Consider the following 10,963-nt stretch of genomic DNA (forward strand, 5'->3'; position numbering starts at 1 on the left):
TCCTTTCGGGGCCACATCACATGTTAAAAGCCAGATATGAACAGAAGCAAACATTCACAGACCTCGATGGTGTCAAACTCAGTGAGAACAGTTCCATCAGGGAGGCTTGTGGGACCTGGAGTGGTCTGCCAGAGCCTGGACTTTACCTGAGGACGGGTAAGCTGAGTCGTTCACACAGAGTTAATATTTATCGCACGCTCTTTCAATCTTCCTGTTTCCAGAGTGTCGAGGAGGAGAGAACACACAGCTGTACACTCATGAGTTAACAACACAGCAGATCAGTGGAGCAACACTGACCTCTGCTGGAGAGTTTAGCAACAAAAACCCACAGCGTTTTCTTCTCTTAAGTGTTTTTATTTGTGTGTGTGTGTCTCTCTCTCTCTCTCTCTCTCACACACACACACAAACATAACGTTGGGGCGTCATTCTTCCCAATTACTCTGTCATTTCAGAAAATGTGACCCACGTGAGTCATGTGAAGTTGATAGAAAGTCTAAACAGAATGCTTTGTGGACCTTTTGGTTAACTAGCTAGGCAGGACCAGCCTGCTAACTGAGGCTATATGGAGCTGCTGTATGAAGAACTGCTTCTCAGTTCATTATGTAAAACAGCAGTCTGCCCCTCCTTTAACATTCTTGATATTTTAATGTGTGTGGAAACCATTAAGTGTGTGAGTTTCCTCGCTGGTGTCGGTAGCCACTGCTCGTCACTGATATACAAAATACTTTGTAAAGTTGGTTGTTTTGCTGTAGAGAAGTCGTTGATGCAGCCAGTGTCCATCTAGTGGTCATGAAGGTGGCCTTTTTTGTTCTCTGGGATTCATTTGTTCAGTGGAAGTATTAAGTCAAGAAGTTGCATTGGAGCATTGTAAAAGTTGCACTTCCCTAAATAATGTAAATCAAATGGAGCAGCAATATCCACGCAGTGAATACAGTTTATCCTGAAGAATAAAGATGGATCCAGAGGGCTGATGACTAAACCCGGAAGATATTAAACAGCTTCAGTGTACAAGTCTATGAACTCTACTAGAGAGATGAAGATCATTCTTCCAAAAGATATTCCCTCACTTGATGTTTGGATGATGGTGGTGCAGAGTGCTGTCTCACATATTGGTCCATCTCCCATGGGGATTCAGCTGGGCTGAGATCTGATGACTCCAGGCCGTTGGATATGATTATCTACACACAGATTTTCTTGTAATTTAGTCCTAGTCCCCAATCTCTTCTCCTCAGATTTAATATTGTGATATTTGGAGGGATGGATGGTTTCTCAAGAAGGGTATGTCGAAGTCTTGTCTTGAGAAAAGAAACAAAAAATAAATATGTCACAGTGTGTTAATTTTACACTAGTGAACAACACAAAACAAAAACATTTCAAGCAGTGCAAATCCCCTTATTACACTATATTCTATAAAAGCCTGCAGCCAGTTTGATCGCTGTTGCCATGTTTTCCTTGAATTCATAGTAATTCCCACAATGTGCAGAGGGAAATGTGACGGTGTGTGTGCATGCGCTAACAAGTGGATAACAGACGGTGGCGTTTGGCGTCCGTTCCAAACACGTGTGGTGGAAGTGGACGGTGATCTTAAAGGTTTCTCTCTCTGAAAGAAGTAGGTGCCTGTGTGACTGTCCAGTCAACCACCGCATCACTTCTGGGACACAAAGTGCATCCTCGTCCTCGCCAGTTCCATCTGGGGAAATTCAAAATGGCTGAATGCGACTGGACCAAAGCAAACAAAGACGTGATCTTACTTACTCTTACTGGAAACGCTTCCATGAAGTCATTTGTGCAAATGTTCCAGTAAGAAAATCTTCAAATATTTTTAGTATTTCATTATTCAAAGCTTTAGCAACGTGTTAAAGTGGCTGACAGAGTAACAGCAGCAGCAGCAGTGCTGTAATAGTAACAGTTCTAGTAGAAGCAGCAGCAGAACTGATACTATGATGGTGGCAGTAGTAGTTGGAACAGTACTGGAAGAAGTAGGCTTTGATAAGTTCAACTGTTCAGAAACATAGTGCAGCATGTAGCTGGAAGAACAAGAGTGGTGCTGGAATAAGAGTGTATAATCATAAAAAATGTAAATGTACACAAAGAGTAAATATTAGTATACGAGTGCTTTGATAAAACCCATTTCCACCCCCCTCCCCAACACCAAAGATTGCCTGTCCTGTATATTCTTCAGACAAATGATTGGAGAAGTCTCAACAAAGAAAACAGGATTTCCTAATATGGGCTTATGCTGTAACACTCTTTAGGATCTGTGCCTCTCTCACATACTTCTGTGAACCACTTTGGCTCATCTTTGGGGCCAAGTGGGACACAATGTAGTGCGAGTCCACCTGAAAAACACATCAAGGAAAATATCAGTCCAACATAATATGAAAGATCAAGAATTTGGATTTAATTGTCATTTGTTCAGCGGTATTAAGAGTTCAAGCCTATTATATTATGAGCCACATAGAAGCTAACATGGCTGCGGCTCATATCATGGGAGCTGACATCATCATCAGCAGCAGCCACAAAGAGCTGGCTTTCTTTCCACGACACCTATTAGGCCATAAAGCTGTAGTCCCTCACGAAGCTGCCTCAGCGGGACAGCTGGTCTTGCAGCTGAGTGCAGCAGAATTGCTCTTCATATGAGTAAAACAGAAAAACAGATGTCATGTCACACATTTATTTGTCAAGTCAATTCTAAAACCTTAAGTATTTTAACTTCATTATTTTCAATGACTCATAAAATACTGAAGAGGCTAAAGAATGCAGGACAGGGGTAAGACATACATAAGAGAGCGATTCAAAAGAAGGAAGAATTATTGGATAGGCTTTCAAGGCGCTTCATGACTGTAGAATGGCGAGGAATCACTTCACTACATTTTGAGCTGAGTACAAGTCAAACACTAGAGGAAAGATCACGAGGTCAACACGTTTAGGACAACTTTGGATTAGGCAAATAGAAATGTGCTCAACAAATATACCAATGAAATAAACTTTGAGAATGAGAATGAATGTGCTGAGCAGATTTCTTGACCCAGCCCAGCCACCGATTCAAATTAAACTGGAGCTGACAGTTGCTCTAAAAGTTCCAGGATGCTAAACAGTAGATCACAATATATACAGGAGCTTGTGATTTTGTCTTTGCTGTCCTAATTAATAGGTCCTGTGTAGCCGCAGTCAACAATTTGTTCTGTGCAGCTGATAAGTCTTATGTTTCTTCAACCTGGAGGAAACAAGAGTTGGTTCCACTTGATGTGATGTCACTGAATAACAATGTTCCTCCTGTTACATCCTTAATGTTTACAGATTTCACTTTCATGTCTTATTATTGTCTCATTAAGGAATTTCTCACTAATTGTCTCTGAGTACCTTGAAAAGCGAACTGAAAGCGAAAACTGAAAGTAGTATTATTATTGTATGAACAGCAGGGGCCCTAAAATGACACGTTTGGCTTCTTGGGGGTGCTGGAGGGAAGGGCATGACATCAGCAAAGTCAGAGATTCTTCTGGATCCAGAATGTGCACAGTAACTTTTGTTCAATTAAATGCTATTCAAGTGAGTGCATTCACAGCCAGGAACTGCAGCGCACAATATTCACGACACCATCGTTTGGAGGATCTAATCATTTGCTGTGCAACATCTTGATCCATGATGAAAATTCCAGCTCATGTGCATCATCTCTGCTAATGTTTTCTAGCTTTCCAGTCAAAAGGGAATTGTAGCAGCATTCTTGTAAAAACTTGGACTTCCAGCAAATATTTCCCCAGCAGCTCTGGAATGAGTTGGATGAATAAAATGAATGAGCATTAATCTTTATTAGTGACACTTTGACTACAGTACACATATATGTGCCTGCAGATCATGCTGAATAATATTGTTAATGTCAGGAACGCAGCGGAGCAGGCCGTTGTCAAGGTGCTTTAGAGAGTATTTTGGCAGCCTCTCCCTCAAACAGCCGAGTCTCGATGCCAGCGATCATCTCCAAGGAAATTATGGAACAAAGCTTTTTAGGCAACATGGCTGCACCATCTTCACCAACAAGAAGGCCTTTCAGCAGTTAGGAGGGAACGACACTGAAGAAAGCTTCTTCATTTCTGTTGATGTTGATCTGCCAGTTATGAAGAATGAAACGATCCTGACCTGTCAGAAACTCTTTCCGCCAGTGTCAACCCCAGCCTCTCCCATCAATGTCACTTTCAAGGGGTTGACTGGGGAACTGTTCTTCTGGCGCCGCCACAGCATCAGTCCACGTTCCAGGAGATTCATTCTAGACACCCAGATGCACAACTCTTTGCTGGTGTCCACCTGTGCTGCCAGTCCTTTCATAATGCACACAGGACATTTAAGTCCAGGGCAGAGGGGATTTTAACACAACCATATCTGAAGTAGACTCCGCCCACTTTAGGCTAAGGCTTTCTTAACCTGCTCTGGAGCAGTTAGTGCTGACTTTTCAGTATTAGCCCTAGAACTCATGGTTCCTGAATGGCCGTATGTGTCTCAGCCAGCTCTGGGGTTAACCCAGCGCACTGGGAAAGCAGCTTGTAGGTGAATTATTAGATGCTCTTTTTTCCTAGGGCAAAAGCAGAAATGTTTCTCTAATATACCATGAAATGTCCTTGTTTTGTAGCTCCTTTAAGCCAACAGGACTGCCATTCAGACAGGACACAGGGCTGCAGAAAAATAAAAAGATTTACAGCAAAAACAATGTAGTGTCAATATCAGAATCAGAATCTATATCATTGAAACAAAGCCAAATTCTATTTGAATTAGGATATGGAAGTGATTGAATCAATACAGAGAACATAATTAATGAGATTATTAATCTGTCTGCTTAATCCACCTGCAGCAACACACCATAGCACGATACATCCAACAGTACAGTTACCTCTAACAGCAATATACTGGCTGAAGTAAACATGCAGGCAACATGTGAGCATGCATGTCTTAGATGTGTCCTCATCCACACCTGCAGGGTAAAACTGAACAACACCCTTCCAAGTTCCTCTCCCAGTCCCCTCAGACACTTGCATGTAGTTCCAGCTCAACTGTTGGATATTCCTTCAGGTATATAGGGAACTTTCCTTCTGGAGGCTAAAACAAAAAGACAGAAAAGGAATTACAGAAAACTGAAAACAGTCTGCATGAGCAAAAGTTGGAGCCCAGATGTGAGAAGCAACTTCCTTTCTTCACAGAAGAGAGCACCTCGGATATCTAAACATAGACAAGGAAGTTACATTTTGATTAAGTTACTTGTCATCCGCTTGACAAGTAACTCGCAAGCAGCAAGTACACGTATTTTTAGCTCAGGGTCTGAAAGTGTGTCACATTCTGGGGCGTTACATTGTTTTACATGGAGGGCAAGAAGCTGCAAGGACATCACTTTACAGCAAATCTTGCATTCAGCCTTTGGCATGAGTGAAAACTCCTGGGCATCATAGGAAAGGGGTGCTAGATCAAATTCTTCCTGCAGAGGAACAATGTAGAGCACGGTTTTTCCCCTCCAGAGGCACTTCTGATCGTACTTCCCGTATATCCCTCTGATTCGGGGGGCGCTACAGATAAACGCCACCTTCCATTTCCGCCTGTTAAAAAATACAAAAGCTAAGAGACAATATTTTATGGCAGGTTCAAATAATAATTTCATTCCAACATGCACACGAGTTGATAGTTCATTTTTTATATCGGCTGCTTTGTACAGAAGCCATCCTCCAGTGATCGTTTTCATCCTTGGATATGCGTTTTTAAACAAGCTGGAGACCTAAAATTTAAAGAAGTATTCTGAAGTATTTTTGTGTGCTAGACAGCTGCTTGATGAGATGGTGTTTCAGAGAAATAAAAAGAGATCACCTCTGAATGAGTCATGTCTTTAGGCATGGAAAGAGTCCGTTTCCCCAGACCAGCCTGCATGTGCTGTAGGTCCTCAGCTGCTGAGGGGGTTGTGTCACAATTATTGTGAAGAAGAAAAAGTGTAAAGTTGAACGGGTTCCACTGTTTGGCTGCCTTTGCTGGCTTATTAAAGCTTAATGAACTTCGCTTTGACCCCCGCCTAAAAAATCCAGGGAAGGACCTGCAAAACATTTGATGGCTAAATAAATAGTTTCAATAATGAAAATCCTTAGTACAAAATAAGATGGTGTTTTTCTGGTTACTATGACAATAATACAATAGAGTGGTTACTAATCCTGATTTTGAATGTTAGACCAGGCCATTTCTTGAGCCATGCTTGGGCGCTGCCCTGTCCTTGACTCTTATCTGTCCTTGCCCAATGACTGGTTCAAAATTGAAAGTATGTTATGTACAGCTGCTGTGGCAGCATCAGCACCAGAGGTAGAACCTTGCTGGAGAGTGAAGATGAACCAGTTTCGCAGTGCTGAATGTGTCAACCTCTGTAGATAGTAGATATTATATTCACAGCTTCCAAATTGTACAAATTCATCAATACCCTTATAAAGCATTGTGTATTATCGGATCAATAGCAACCACAACAATGTGTTGTTCAATATTATTTACTGTAATATGTTACTGCTATTTATTGGCACCAGTACCTGACTGATATTGACTATATCAATAAACTACTTTAAATAAGGCTAACATGTGCGTAGCTTGGACAAACCAACAACACAAACTGCACTAAAAGCAAAGTCATGCACTTATTTAGCTTTTTCTGTTTTCTGCTGTTCTTTCCTCTGATCATAGATGTATATTTATAGCGTTCCTGTCATTGTGATGTGCTGGCTGACCATTTACTGGCCTACCTGGGATTGCATTGTAGGTCTGCTTGGGTCAGGTTGTTCTACACAGAGAAGGCAACTTAGCTGCTTTTGAAGAAATGCTAACATCCATGAACTTACATGCATCTGTGGCCAGTTTATGGCATGCCCAGCCATACTTTCATATAAATTAGATTTTTTGACCCTGATTTCCAAAAAAAAGTGTAAAACTAGTGGTAATGATACCTTTGCTGCCTTCTTCACAGGCAAAGTGGAGGCCATAACTAGCCAATTCTCTGAAACACTCAACCATTGTAGCAGTCCTACTACATCTTTTCCCCTGCCCTTCCAGATCAGTGGTGGTTCACTCTCCTCGTTTACTCCTCTCACAGAGAGCGAAGTATCAGAACTCTTGACCCATAGCCGTCCAACTACATGCCCACTGGACCCGACTCCTACGAATCTCCTCCAAGCCATATCTTCTACTGTGGTCCCGACAATCACTCATGTGATAAATACTTCTCTGGCTTCAGGAACCTTACTGACCACTTTCAAAAGGGCTCGGGTTACACCCTTGCTCAAAAAGCCCTCACTTGACCCAACTCAAGTTGAGAACTATCGACCAGTGTCTCTTCTACCATTTTTATCCAAAACTATTGAACGGGCAGTATTCAAACAGGTCTCAGAATTCCTCTCAGGGAATGACCTCCTAGATCCATATCAGTCTGGTTTTAAGAGTTCCCACTCTACTGAAACAGCTCTTCTGTCTGTAACAGAAACCCTAAGGTCAGCTAAAGCTGCAGCCCAATCCTCGGTTCTTATCCTGCTTGACCTATCAGCTGCCTTTGACACAGTCAACCACAGGATCCTGCTATCCGCTCTCTCAGCAACGGGCATCTCGAGGAAAGCACTCCTGTGGTTCGAATCCTACCTCTCGGGGCGTTCCTACAATGTTTTGTGGCAAGGACAATTATCCTCCCACTGCCTCTCCACAGGGGGGCCCCAAGGCTCAGTGCTTGGGCCCCTTCTCTTCTCAATTTACACCACCTCATTGGGGCCAATCATTTGCTCGCACTGCTTCTCTTACCACTGCTACGCAGATGACACGCAACTCTACCTATCCTTCCTGCCAGACGATCCCACTGTTTTGGCACGGATCACGGACTGTCTAACATACATATAGCCACCTTCAACTAAACCTCTCTAAGACTGAACTCTTGGTCATTCCAGCCAAGCAATCTATCCACCATAACATCAAACTACAAACTGACTTCTCAACCATCACTCCAACCAGGGTGGTGAGAAACTTGGGTGTCATGATTGATGACCAGCTGTCCTTTTCAGACCATGTTGCTGCTGTCTCTCGGTCATGGCGCTTTGCTCTATACAACATAAGGAAAATCAGGCCCTACCTCACTCAGTACGCTACCCAGCTTCTGGGACAGGCCATGGTTATCTCTCTCCTCAACTATTGCAATGCCCTCCTAGCAGGTCTCCCAGCTTGTGCGGTGAAACCCTTACAAATGGTTCAGAACGCAGCAGCGTGTCTGGTTTTTGATCAGCCCAAAAGGACTCATGTCACTCCATTACTCAGTGACCTCCACTGGCTCCCCGTGGCCTCCAGAATCAGATTCAAGTCACTAATGCTTGCATACAGAGTGACTACTGGGTCTGCACCATCCATAATACAAACTTACGTTCCTTCTCGGCCGCTATATAAATCCGGCCGGATAAAAGCGTCTGCTAAATGAGTAAAAAAAAAAAAAAAAAAAAAAGAGTTGGAAAGAAGTTGGAAAGAAGTTGGCTAAGAAGGTGTAACACAGAATTGGGTGGTAATTTATACATTATGCTTTATAAACAAACAAAGCAGACCGGGTCAGTTTTGACTCGGGAGGACAAAAAGTGCATGGTCGACGGGAAGACAACACAAGTGATACATATAATAATATAGGCTATACATACATAGGCCTACATACAACGTTGTTTATTTTATTTTCATGATTACAAACTAACAGGACATTGATTGAATGCTGTTTTTTCTGTTGACAAATTCTATCACCCCGCACACTCGTGGGAAGTCGCTAACATTAAAGTAGTGCGCTGCTATTTCATCCTCTTCTTGTTTTGACGGGAACTTCACAGCGGTATTCGGCAGATGGGTCAGGGCGTTTGACACCTCGTCTATTACAGATTGGAAAGACCCCAAAGCATAAAAGTGTAGAGCAATCATTAATTGCAAAGGGGCTGGAAGAGCTTTGGAAAGTAGAGTAATCCAACTCTAGACGGTTGGATAAGTCATGAATTGACTGCCGGTCAAATTTATAATGTAAAAGCATCCATCAATTAGGTTAAATATTTTTACATTTAATTTTATATCAGGCTATTTTTTTTCAGGTCGCATCTCATATCAACTGTGGCGAATATGATTGTAGAAGCGGTATATTACAGAGCCTCAAACCCTCAACATCTCACAAAGAAAATAAAGGTCAGGTGGAAACAGTGCAGAGAGGCTGAACAAAAATTACCCAACATTTTAATCCCTGTATGATTCGTTAATATCCAGCTTGCCGAATGACCCAATAACAGTTCATGTTTGCTGTGTACCAATGGATGTACTGACAACTATCAGTTAATTTGAGTTAATTTTATACTGAAGAAATCTTAAAAACCAGAGGATCCTCAGGAAAGCGTTCCTGTTCCAGTTGCTAGTGAGTTACAAACTGAACGTTGAGCCAATATTATATAGCCGCAGCCTCCGGTACTGCAGCTATTTAATATTGTCCTGTTTTTCTAACTAAAAACCCACTTATGTTGATGTTCAAGCTCGTCTTTATTACATTTAATCAGGCACCGCCATCGCCCAAGTGTATCTGCTGCAGGTTTATCAAGTGTAACACACAAAGCTACACAGATCAGACTCATTAAATATCTAAATCAGTATTTTTCCATTTTGGTTTTAAAACAGTTTTTTGTGATTCGGTTTTGAAACGAAATAATGAAAGAACGAACCATTCACGGATTTAACACAGTCAGCATGATTGGTGCATCTGTTTATTGAGGATGTCCACAAATGTTGCACATAAAATATATGGTCACATTTTTCATGTGTATTCCAGCTCTTGCTGATGTTTTCTTGTCAGTTTTAAAAAGCTTCTCTTATTCAGTCTTTGTGGACTTGTTATTTTGGGTGCAATACCCAGGAACGTCAGTAGGCGGCAGCAGGACGTTGGCAGCTGACCGGAGCTGCTTTACGCTCTTGTTGGCCCGAGGAGTCACTGCAGCAACAGCCTAACGTTGTCCTGTCTACTCGTTCCACCTTTTATCCGGTTAGTGTCATGTATAAGCACGATGAAAACACATAATAAGTGATGGAAGAATGTTTTCATGCATTTTAGATGAGCTGTAAGTTGGTCTAGTAAGTTTTAGAAGTCCTGTTTTATTAGTTGTTGTGCCTCTGGTCCGCAGGCTAGCGCCGTCTTTGTGTTCTTCTGTCATGGCGGGCTGACAGTTTGGTTGCTCTGTGTGCATCTGCTCCTGGCTTGTTTGTGCTGAGGACCCGAGAGCTCCTGTGGCCGGAGTCGTGCTGTTGATTGGGTTGGTAACTGATATGCTGAGTTCACCTAAATATGTGGCATTCTAGTTATTTTGCACGTTAACCTGTTAAAAGCTGATCTTGTGCAGCAGCATGAGGAACTTGGTGTAACCGCTAAGCTTAAAACAGCCGAGGGTTATGCAGAGGGTTAAAGTGGGCTATAGTTGACGCGCTTACCGTGGTCGCTTTGGCTTGATTGAGCAATGATACAACAAAGCTTAAAGTTATCTTTTCTTCTCTGTTGTGAGACATGTTTATTGGATTTACACAAGGATTTCCTTTTCCATAACAGAACAATCTTCCATCTTCACCAACAGTCACTTAACATGCATTCAACCACAGCCTCCGTCGCCTGGCGTGGCGTGGCGGTCAAAAACTAGTTTGCCCTTTTCCCTCTAGCAACACCTGTCCTTGATTACAGCTAGCCTAAGTAGATAAGCCCCAATCACTATGCCATAACCCTAGTGCCACCTAATGGCCAAACCTGGACATAAACATTGAAATGGCTCCTACAACACCGGCCCCCAATTGGAATGGTTAACAAACATTACAATTCAAAACAAACCAAATTAAGGAGCCAGTACCAACCTAACGTAACATATTATCCAACATTTGTTAAAATGAGTTCACACACATTAACACTGAAAATTGCCCATTTAACCTGCAG

General features: G+C 42.3%; 2 protein-coding genes across 2 annotated transcripts in view; one reads left to right on the forward strand and one right to left on the reverse strand.

Moving 5' to 3' along the window:
• Nucleotides 1–10,963, forward strand: part of LOC123971238 (NLR family CARD domain-containing protein 3-like) — a 427,855-nt gene that overhangs the window by 232,307 nt on the left and 184,585 nt on the right. The gene's annotated exons all lie outside the window — the stretch shown is intronic.
• The window catches only part of LOC123971220 (NACHT, LRR and PYD domains-containing protein 12-like), a 524,333-nt gene that overhangs the window by 95,274 nt on the left and 418,096 nt on the right, over nt 1–10,963 (reverse strand). The gene's annotated exons all lie outside the window — the stretch shown is intronic.

The sequence above is a fragment of the Micropterus dolomieu genome, linkage group LG01 (assembly GCF_021292245.1).
Source record: "Micropterus dolomieu isolate WLL.071019.BEF.003 ecotype Adirondacks linkage group LG01, ASM2129224v1, whole genome shotgun sequence".
NCBI lineage: Eukaryota > Metazoa > Chordata > Actinopteri > Centrarchiformes > Centrarchidae > Micropterus > Micropterus dolomieu.